This window comes from Dermacentor variabilis, chromosome 7, assembly GCF_050947875.1.
Source record: "Dermacentor variabilis isolate Ectoservices chromosome 7, ASM5094787v1, whole genome shotgun sequence".
Lineage (NCBI taxonomy): Eukaryota > Metazoa > Arthropoda > Arachnida > Ixodida > Ixodidae > Dermacentor > Dermacentor variabilis.
In genome coordinates, this window is record NC_134574.1 from 104039933 (window position 1) to 104051549 (window position 11617).

Here is an 11617-nt window from a genome sequence, read left to right on the forward strand (position 1 = left end):
TTCCGGGCACTTCAAGAAGTTTGAAACGCAGTTATCTTCTTTTGCAGGAACCAATTTTAATGTTTTAAATAAATTTCTGGCTTCGCCACTGCCCATATTCTTAGTAGACTGGGAGCGAAATGGCGATCAACGACTGGGTTTCTATAGTAACCATTAACTGTGAGGATATTTCAAGCCTCCGGCTTCGAGCGGCGTGGTGCTGGCGCGTGGGGAAAGAGGGGAAGCGCTCAGCTCGGCTTCACTCGGGACTCGAAAGAACAGACGACAGTCGGTCTACCATTGCCGCATAGTCACTGGTCGAGATCCACCATTCTAGCCCGATTTGAAAATTGTCACGCCACCCTTTTCGAACTATAGAGAACAATTAATAGAATACGTCCAATCGATTAAGTGAATTAACTTAAATGTTGACATCAACGATGAATAATCGTTTTGCGAGATAGTTTTACTCGATCAATGACTTAATCGTTCATCGATATTACCGACGCTAGTTTGAAAGCTAATGGACCTGAGATAGCTGATGTCACCATGTACGCTGTCTTCTCGCGCGCCTTCTTCGCGTTGAAGTGAGACGCAACTCGCAGGGGAATTCGCTCGGCGCTGGAGTGGCTCTTCATCCAGGCATTTTTGTAACGTCCACTATCCGCGTTCTCAGAGTGAGGTGCGTTTGTGTCTGCCTGTTCTCGCGTGGCAACGTGCTTTATAGCTCGCTGTCGGGACTATGATGTCACTACTTCGCTAGTTTACAGCTGTTAACAATCGATCGAATAGTTAGGTGGTATTATTAAGCTAGTGCTTAGTGCAAATTGTGGGTGTCATTTCTATAACTATGATTGTGAAAATCAGCTCATACCCAATGATACGTTCGCAAGTTTTCTTTAAAGAGGTTTATAGAAGAGTGGTAGATTCTCAATGGCAAAATGAAATATGAACTAAGTTGACTTCAAATGCATTTATTTAAGAGCGGCGCATTTCCGGTGACTATAGTTGATCCAACCGTTGCTTTTGAAGTCAATTCGATCAGCAAAGCAGCTTGGCGCTCTACCACTTGACAATGGGCTATCCAGTCCAGCGACTAAGCTGGCACGAAAGAAGTTACGCGCGAGATATATATCTACATACATACATACATACATACATACATACATACATACATACATACATACATACATACATACATACATACATACATACATACATACATACATACATACATACATACATACATACATACATACATACATACATACATACATACATACATACATACATACATACATACATACATACATACATACATACATACATACATACATACATACATACATACATACATACATACCACAATCTGGGGGATGTTCCTAAAGAATGCTAACATTAAAGAAAGCAAACGTGCTACAGCACAACTCGTGAGAGCCAGTTCTTTCTTTTGCACTTTGTTCGCGTTCTGCTTCGGTTATAAAAAGGCGCGTTAGAAACATGGGTGCTGTTATCTAACCGCACCGTTCGTTTATTTCAGAAATGAGTGAAACACAAATGTCCATGATTGAGTCGGAGTACTCAGGTAAGTAATTGTATATATATATATATATATATATATATATATATATATATATATATATATATATGAAAGGAAGTCACTTCAAACGAGAAGAACGGGAGTTAACCGAGGGTCCCGATTTTTATTAGTCATATCATAGGACGCCAACGAACACTGACACCAAGGACAACATAGGGGAAACTACTTACAACTCCCATGCGGCCAGCTGTTTCTTCATCCACGTTTATTACCGTTAGTTTATCCTTTCTTTACTTTATTTATTAGTCACAAGTAATTTCCCCTATATTGGCCTCAATGTCAGTGTTTGTTGGCTTCTTATGATATGACTAATAAAAATCGGGCCCGTCGGTTAACTCCCTTTCTTCTCGTTTATCTCATAACGAGGGTCTCGAATCCGGCAACGTTGATGCCTTCAGGCATCATGTGTGGTTTTATTGACCGGCTGCCTTCACCCAAAAAGATCAAGTTCTTGTGACGCCTGCGGCATAGAGCATGTTTCACATCCGCCGCCAATGTCTGAGTGGTGGCGCTGGCTGACACTCCCAGGTTCCTACTAGGAAACAAAAATACCCAAGAAAATGGATGGGGAAACGGCGCCACGGTAATTCGATTGGCAGAGCTTCGCGCGTGAAATGCGAAGGTTGTGGGATTGTTCCCCACCTGCGGCAAGTTGTTTTCTCATCCGCTTTCATTTCCATTAATTTATCGTTTGTTTATTTCATTTATTGTGCATAAGTAATTTCCCTTATGTGGCCCTTGGTGTCATTGTTTGTTGCCTACTTATGATATAAGTCACTTTAAGGTATATCGCCCACTGTTGCTACAATGATATTGAGTATGAGGAAGAACGTTTTTAGAAGTAATTAATCATGAGACCCAAGTTGCACAATACCTTTGGCCGTGACATCGGCATTCCAAAGAATTTGGGATCTAGCTCATGAGCTACTCGGGCGCCTATATATATATATATATATATATATATATATATATATTCGTGTGCACGGCCCATTGATACAGATTAGAGTCTTAGCCTTTTTTGCGTTACCACGGTAACCTCTCAATAACAGACCTTCCTTTTCCTTAACAGTTGCGCCGAGCACGGAACAATCCGGCGGTAAGTGTGTACTTCCCAATGCTGTATGCCCTACCCCATACGGCTTGCATTACGAGCGCAACAGGGCGGCTGGTAATTTAAATGTACTCAATGTGTCTGCTTCGATTCAATTAAACATGTCTTATTTGCTATAACAACGGTGTTCCCAAAATTTTCTTCTTTTGTGATAACGTAACAAAGTTCGAAAAAAGATATGCCATGTTTCTTTTCCGCCGCATAACCTATAATAGGTCAGGAAGGATGACTGAGCGTCTTTATAAGCGCGCAAACAGAACATGAGATGTTAGACTAAACACACCGACACATTACTGCGCTTTTGCCGTGAAATCCTCTTTTCGAATTACACCCGGCTATTGATTCGTTTCGGCATATGTTCCGCACAATCAGTCGCGGTATTACCTTTAAAGAAATCATTCACTACGAGATTTTTCGTTCGGACGCTAACACAAAGCGGACCGCTGTGCCGTGCTGTGAGGTGGCAGGGACTGCTCTGTGGGCTACCACGATACATGAGTGAAGGCTAAATCGATGTACTTAATGCGCTGACACTATTAACCTATTCCTCCGGAAGTGACTGGTTAGGAGGTGACACTGGAAGAGAAAGTCAAGCGACAACTTAGAGCTTTTTAATTTCCCGCTGAAACAAGAGCACCCGCTCGTCGGTGTGACGTCATGGATTTTAAAGAGTATTGTTGTATTGGGGTCGTGATGGTGCACTAAAAAATGTAAAAATGATCGAAATTCAGTGTCTGTCTTTTTCGAAATGCAATTTATCTTGTGGTTACCAATATATAATTAATTGAGCTTGAGCAAACGATGCTGCAATTTTATGATTATACGTCTTAGCAGTTAGCAAACTTTAAGAAAACGCCACCGTCTTCCTTTTGGTTTTGCGCCGTTTCTGGCTCCTCTAGACTCCTCCCACGGCAAAAGTTGCTTTTTTGTGACTGTATAACGTGCGTTGCTAATACAACTAAATTATTTTAGTTCCTTTAGTACTTTTGAAACGGATGGATAGGTGGGCTAGTTAGCATTGCATCATTATAAAAACTTTGAGTGCCATAAACACACAAGACGTAGAGAAGCAGCACGCACCACAAGCACTCTGCAAGTACATTGCAGAAGGTTTTAATAACAATGCAGTACCAACTAGCCCACCAATCCAGCATTTTGCAATGTATTTCTAATTCGTTGCGCGTGTGGTATGCGTTATTTCTCTACGTCCTGTGTGATTAGGGTGCTCAAAGTTTTTATAACAGAGCATTCTTTTAGTACCCTCTCATGCTAAATATGCATGGGTGTGCCCCACGTCACAGCTACTAACAAGGTAGTCGGACAGTATGGGTGGAGCTGCCCAAAGGAGAAAATTATGAACAAATTTCTTCCAGAACAAATTCTCGTGACGTTAGAGATTTTTTACAGCACTTCTGTGAGACTAGCTACTCACTGAAACGTGATGGATAACAGTCCATTAACATGAAATGCGCACGAGTGGGCGCAACGAGTTTTCCTTCAGTTAGGTGGTTCCAAGTAAAGATATGGTAGATCTCGGTCGCGGGGTCTCTACTTGAAAATGATTGCCACGCAGAAATAACGTGCCGCACAAACACAAATCAAAACGTCCTCAAAATCGTATTCCACAGCGCTTAGCATTGCTAGATTAGTGCACCTTGTGAGTTTCGAGAGCGTTTGGTTCGTAGAGGAACTGTCCCGTGTGCGAAGATGCTATAGACAACACGCTATGTGGTTGAAGGTACGGACGGTGTGGTGCCGTTGAAATTATCTTAAAATAAAAGCGAGAGCCTGGACACCACCATCGCTGTGATGTATTGAGAATTTTTTACGAGAAGAGACTGCAAACGGCGAACCGAAAGACCAAGACACGAGCGTGCATCTTTAATATTTCTCAGTTGCTGCGCAACTCTTTTATCACTATGTACTTTGAACAAGGAGAAAAGTATTGATACTGCACAATATTTCCTTTTTCTTTTAATTCTGCTTGCTGTGCAACTATTTCTCTGCAGCCTGTCGTCCCAAGCGAATTTAATGCACTCAGATAACCAGCTGCGCCGCTAATTCTTAATGATCTGGCTAACTTATCGTTAGTATTTCAAGACCTCTGAATTCTTTTCGAATTTCCTGCATGAGTTCATCGCGGAAAAGTTTAGCGGAATGCATCGTTCGTGGCATAAAAACTGGGTTGCATGAGGTAATGCTAAATTGGTGGTGGCATGTGGAATGGGGCATCGTACACGTACGCATGAAAGACTCCGTCCTGGGCTAGCTTTGTGTGTTTTATTGTCACATCATAAGCATTCTTACAATTTACGTTGCCACGAAAAACTTTGTTTCGTGTCTTATTTGGGTCTGGGCCATTGCCACTGGATAAGGAACCCTTTCACTTTTTTTTATTCCTGAATAATCATCCAGCATTTTGGGTTGCCGATTTCAATAATAACATAGGCGGGCTGCTGCGTCATCCAATAAAAAAGGGCGACAAGGAATACCATATTATCGCAACCCTGGACACTCTCCACAAGTTGGACCTAATATTTCAGCAATTAACGTTCACAGTATAGTCGTCGGAAAGAATGGATTCCCTGGTCATAACAAATAGGAGCCCGCATGCTCAAATTTAAAGCTGTCAATCGAAGACGTACGAAATGATCATTCGTTGTCAGTGGCGTAGCTAGGTCGTCTGGCACCCGGGGCCCATAGGTCTTCTGTCACCCCCTCCCCCGGGTGTAGCCGGCGGAAAGGGTGTCTTCAGACGTATATGACACCCCTCCCCTCCCCACTGGCTCTTTGCGCCCGGGGCCCACGGCCCCCCGGCCCCCCCTGTTGCTACGCCACTGTTCGTTGTACAGCGATTTCCTACTGCTGCGCGACAAATTCAGGTCACAGTCATTCCAACAGCATGGGTGACTCCAGGTGTAGGAGATAACGATACAGCCAGGAAAAACATTGAATCTGAAGCGGTGAATTGCTGCTTCTCCAAGCTGAAAGCAAGTTATATTGATAGATGCTTTGCATAATAGGCTTAACATTGGTCATATATAATTGCATATGTGATTACTAACTTCGGTTGCGCCCAAAGCGCAATTAAGTTTTTGCGCGTAATGGTAGAACAAACGTACCTACACATATCCACAATAAATATATTAGCACAAAGCACGGCAATACCTCGCCCTGAACGTGGCAAGATGCGGAAGTATACTGATGCGTGCAGGGTAGTGGTTGTAGTTTGCCACTTATTCTATGAAATGTAGATTTTCTAAGCATGTTCATACGTAAACGTGCTACGCCAGACTATGAACTGAGTTGAATAGTAGGAAACGCAAGCTAGTGGATAAAATCGAAAAAAAGATAATGTACTAGTGAATGGCCATTATTTTCTCTCTGTGTACGGAAGAAACATTTTTTTTTCGGAATTTGTACAGCTGACGAAAGTACGTAAGTATGCACCACTTTTCCTTGCCATTTTGTTCCTTCTGCTGGATCTTCTGCGCTGTTTCGAACGGCAAAAAAGCGCGAATAGCAGATTTGACAGAAGACTGCAATAGGTCACGGTACATGCAGAGCTCTTTCCAACTATAACAGAAATCACGGTACCGCATGAACAACGGTGCAACACATATTGCTTTTATTGATATGAACATTGTTAGAAACTGAGGCATTCGCTACAAGCTCCAGTGCATGCGGACTAGGGAGTATTCTATTATTATGCTTTTCAACAAATCAATTCTGTGTAACTCTGTACCACATTTCTGAAAAACGGCCCGTACCGTGCTCGCAACAGTGCTGGTTTTTGACATCTATGGTCCAGCATCTGCGCCCTTAAATACCCGCACCCTTACAATCTTAAGAAATGTGCCCTTCTGGCATGCCTGCCTATACAGTGCATTTTATACAGTGTACAAAGAAAACCAGTAAACGTTGTTCAAGTATGCGTCAATGCTGGTAATTAATTGGCCAGTCCGACATCATTTGCGTCACAAGGTAAAGCAAGAAAAGAGCCAGTAGTGGCAACGACCTTTCAAAATGTAATAGGAGACATCAGCTGTAGTATTTAGGTAAAGATTAGATTTAGTGCCTTTCATAAACACAGTTAGTATAATATTACAATACAAAACTCTAGAAAAGCCCCGCTGTTTAAGTGGAATAAATTCAAGTAAGCTTTCCGCGGCTAAACTACATGGTCGAGTAATTTGTAGCATTGTGATACGCATCAGCTGTAACGGAAACCTCTACTTGAAGGATATTTCATACAGATTGGAATAACCCAACCAATGTTCCCATGTTCCGACTGCAGCCCTGATGACACATACTGCTGAAATATGACTCAGGACCACGCTAACAAGGACGTTTAATTGCCTATTAATTTTCAACTGAATCTTTCGATGATTCTTTGTCATATTTTCTTACAACTTTGTGACGTCATTTTTTTCGTGGAGTAACCGGAGCCACCTCAAGGCGCCAATATCTCCTACTGCATCAGAATAAAAAGATAACAATGTAACTGAAACAATAATTTCTTTTATCACGTTGTAAGAACAGGTCTTGGCACCGGATGCGGTTCGAAAATCGTAATATATTATTGAGAAGGTTCGTCTCCTTGTTTGGAATAACCAGAAAAGAAGTCCACAGATAATTACTTCGACAGTCTTGTGATCCTGAATGGGACTGTATCCGCTGTCTGTCAGGGCTAGGTTTTGTTGAGTCGTTTGAGGAATAAGATGTTCCAGAATCTATAATATTATTAGTTCCCGGTTTCGACAGAAAAGGGGGGCGTTTATATGGGTTGCTAGGCTATTGTACAATTTTTCGGCATTGTGACACTTTTACTGAGCACATTCGGTGTTAGAATGTTGAGCTTCATGAAGATGCATTTTTCTTCTATTCTTTGCCTTTAAATATCGCGTCGAACCAAAGAGAATATTGTTCAAATTATTGTGGTCGCAGGTATGTGTCCTCTCGTCAAGTGAAGCAGTCTTCGTTTTAGAAAACTCAATTATCTTGAATTGCCACGGTAGATCCAAATCAAGCTTTTCTGCTCCATGTCGAGCAATCCTCTTCCAACGGCAGAATGAGAGCGTGAATTGTGGGTTCCTATGGTAGATTGGTACCAGTCACCGATTCTGGATTGCTCTGCGGAGCAAAAAATATTGCTCCGCCGAAATCGGCATATTTGACCGGAAGTGCGCGTCACGTATATCCTTCACCCGCCTCTGCTTCCGGTCACGGTCGTCGGTTTCCGGTCGCGAGAGAAGCTACAGACGGCATGGAAAACAGGAACGCTGCGTAGCGCCGTCCGTTTTGTTCCTGCTGCAGGATAGTGACAGCTCGGACTCGGACACTATAAGTTTCCATGCATGGTGATGATTATTCCGACACGGAAGAAAAACAAACTGAGGGAACGTCGGGATGATCCAGATGATGGTGGTGATGGTGATGCGGTCTACCCGATCCAGCTCTCCTCTAGCGCACTCTCAATTGATTTCTTCGTACTAAATGCCCCCGCGGGAGCGCACGCATTCCATTCGCAGATTTGAGGAGAGCGATCTCAGTCGGATCGACCCGCTCTGTTTGTGATCCGGCAGAGCGCTCGCGATCTGCCGTTGGACTTCAACATTAGTTTCAACAGATCGTGAAGAGCAGGGTGAGAGAGCAGCTGACAATTCTCAAAAGTTGAAGCTTGTTCTCTACATATATCTTATATATGCATATCTTCAGATAAAACCTAACTCCTGCAAAACCACCTAATACTAGAAGTCACCATCACCTAAACATCGCAGCTTATTTTGCCCGTAGGGACACCTTTAAATGCAGTTTATTTCCCTGTGTAATCGAATACTGGAATTCTTTCTGGAGTTCTCTTCCTTTAAACTTATTCTTTGCGGCCATTGAATAATTTTGGCTTGTATTGGTTTGAATTGTTCGAATTGCCTGTATTATTTATTATTTGTCATCGCTCTTCCTTTCACACCCACTCCTGTAATAGCCCGATCGGTCTGCAGTATGGGCAAATAAAATAAATATTTGACCTTTGTCGTAACATGTATTAATTTGTTCATAATACGGTTCCCACAAGGACATTGCAATGAAACGATGCGTTAAACACTCACTGAATCCTCAGACGAGGCAAATATGTGAGCGAAGAAAACTAATCGGGACAAGAAGCGTGACGTTTGATACGTTAGGTGGACCATAACTGTGCCACATGGGGTTACTGACCTTAAACCAAGCGCAAGGTACGTTGTAATAAAACCCCTTGAAACGCCTTTCAGACAGATATTTGAAATGATGCTGGAATAATCATTAGCAAAAAACGTTGATGTCCCCGTACTGTATAGTAGCAGATTGGGCGTCTGCCCCGTCACGAATGCATGCGCCTCATCCGACTTCACCATGAAATTGCAGCCTATATAGACTGCTGGACAAGCGCCAATAACCGTGACCACGTTGAGAACGTTGCCTATTGCTCAATTTCTTGGCGTGAAATGATGTTGAGTTCTGCCCTATAACCTCGTTTCTGAGTTCCTCTTAGTGAACATTCGCTATTTATTCGATTTTGTGTCATCGAGTGAGGGAGAAGCTAGGAAAAGCAGAGATATCCGTAAAGTTATTTATGGGGTTCAGAAATGTTTCAGTTTTAAAGACAAGACTTAGATGTTGCTTAATACTCTATTGCTGTAGGAGTATACTTTGCTCAGGAGCGAAACTACGCAGCATTCTTCAACTGTGTAAAACGACAAGAATTATTTGTGGCAGCTTAGCGAAATCATTTAGACTAGGTAATATTGAACACGTAATGGGGCGAATTTTGTTCCAGTGGGTAGAAAAGTAAGTACCGTATGCCGTAGTCTTTATTTAAGTAAATATTCGATTGGCCACTTGAGGATGGTAGATTTTGATCAACGATTGATTATGTCTGCTTGCACACTGGATGCACCCAAATTACGGCACATAAATGCGGGATTGCGTCCGGCTTCCCGGGACATTGTTTAAAAGTTTCTTAACTTTCTATACGCAGCGACTCTCGGAAGATGTGGGGTTGTCTGGGCTGCGCTGTTATGGTCGTCGTGACGATTGCCCTACTGGCCTCTTTGATGGGCCGCCCAGAAGGTGAGCATATATGGTGCTACAGAGAACTTATGTGGAACGTGTGCCGGCGCAGTGTGATAAAGCTATAAGGGATTCGTTATATTTCTTCTTAAACTCAAAATTCAGGAGACAACCTTTAAACTAGAATTTACGCAAGCGTATCTATAGTCCGAGCATGCTTGTGAAGGTTTGCAGATTTTCCCCGCTGAGAGGAACAAATAAAATATTCAACTTGTTTATTTCCTTCATTAACACCGCTAGTTAGTTACCCATTTAGGGTCTGTCGAATCGCAAACGGCGTTCACGCAAATCTAGCACAGGCAATGCAGTCTGCTACTGCAGCACTTTCCCTGGTCCCAGATTTGATTTATTTGCTAGGATGCCGCGACCTATAAAATAGGATGCCGGCAGTATCTAATACAGCTGATGCTTCATTTGATTTTCATAAATATTTGCGCCGTGTATTGGCGTTCGCGGAAGTTATCGCTGGGACAACGTCTTGTATGTCCAGCATATGTTGTACTTGACGATGGCGAAGATGTACAAGTCTGTTCGTGCTAAGCAACGAGGTATTGGAGGTTGAATGTAAAATTCCATGATACGAAGTCACTTAAGCCATCAAGTGTCGATGCTGGATGTACAAGCCGCATGCGAATCAATCCTACATTGTCGCTTTCGTCTGGTCAGTATTGTGAAACCTTGGGGAGCTAAATTTTACGAACCAAGGTGTAGACAAAGGGCATATAACGTTTTGGTTAATAAGTGATTCCTGAAGAAGCACTATTGCAACTACTTTCGCAAAACATTGCTAATAATCATCGATGTGCCACTTCAAATCCCGTTTTGCTGAGATGCAACATTAAATTCGCATCTCTTAAAAAACGTTCGCGACTAAATGTAATTAAAAGGCATGTTCTACACATTTCTCACAGTCATAGGTCTTCGCCCAATGTTCAAGAAGTGTAGCGTTCAGTTATTGCCTTTTCATATAAATCGGCTAGGGAATGTTTACGCTTTACTAGAGAAGGTATCTTATAGTATCTTGCTGTAGTGCGAAAAAAATGCATGCAGGTGAGACAGGACCATGGTATCGGAGAGCAGTGCACTCCGCTTTCCATATGCCTGTAGTTGTTCAAACAGGCGTAAGTTTGACCAGCAGGGAGTGCGATTGCAGTTGCGTTGAGAAGAGTCTGCTTTTATAAATAAAGCACCTATATGCTATAACCACATATTGACAGAGAAGCAAGAAAATACGCATTGTTTCGCATGATTACTAATTTCTACGTGCTCTGACAAAAAAGAGGTTTATGCTTCGGTAAACGAGACTTCAGTAGTTTACCGCATTTCCAAGTCTGTGTTTGATTCGCAGTTTAGCCTGATCATTGTTGCTTTCTTCTTTGCTAGCTTGTAGCACTTAGTTTAGGTTCTAGCAGGCATTGTCATCTTTTTCGGCCGCGTTTCGCATAAGGCGTGCTTCGTTGTGTGTGTCTAATGCCTCTTGCGGCGAGCTGTGAGATGAAAATTGAAGTATAAAAAGGGTTTCTTCGGCTTCGGTTTCTTTGTCATCGGTCCGAACAGTCCTCAGATCTTTCGCTCGCTGATATTGTTGTAGTGGACGTAACTTCCGTTTATATCACGTGGTTATGCGGACGTGATCGTATGGCGAGCAAGACGTCATGAAGGAGGCCACGAACGAGAGACCACCGACCAGCGTAAAGGGTTCTCAGCACGGTGAAGATTCACCTGACGACCATTTGGCCCGAAATCGTGCGGCCTGGTTTACTCAATGGAAGGCATCATCAAGATTCGGCGGATTACCTCTTAGAACGCGAAGTTCC

The 11617-nt window shown here is 42.7% G+C and overlaps 1 long non-coding RNA gene across 1 annotated transcript; it reads left to right on the forward strand.

Moving 5' to 3' along the window:
• Positions 1-1521: 1521 nt before the first annotated feature.
• Positions 1522-9798, forward strand: LOC142586992 (uncharacterized). The gene is made up of 3 exons (XR_012829324.1): positions 1522-1564; positions 2649-2675; positions 9709-9798. It is a non-coding gene; the product is annotated as an uncharacterized LOC142586992 (long non-coding RNA).
• The last annotated feature ends 1819 nt before the right edge of the window (positions 9799-11617 follow it).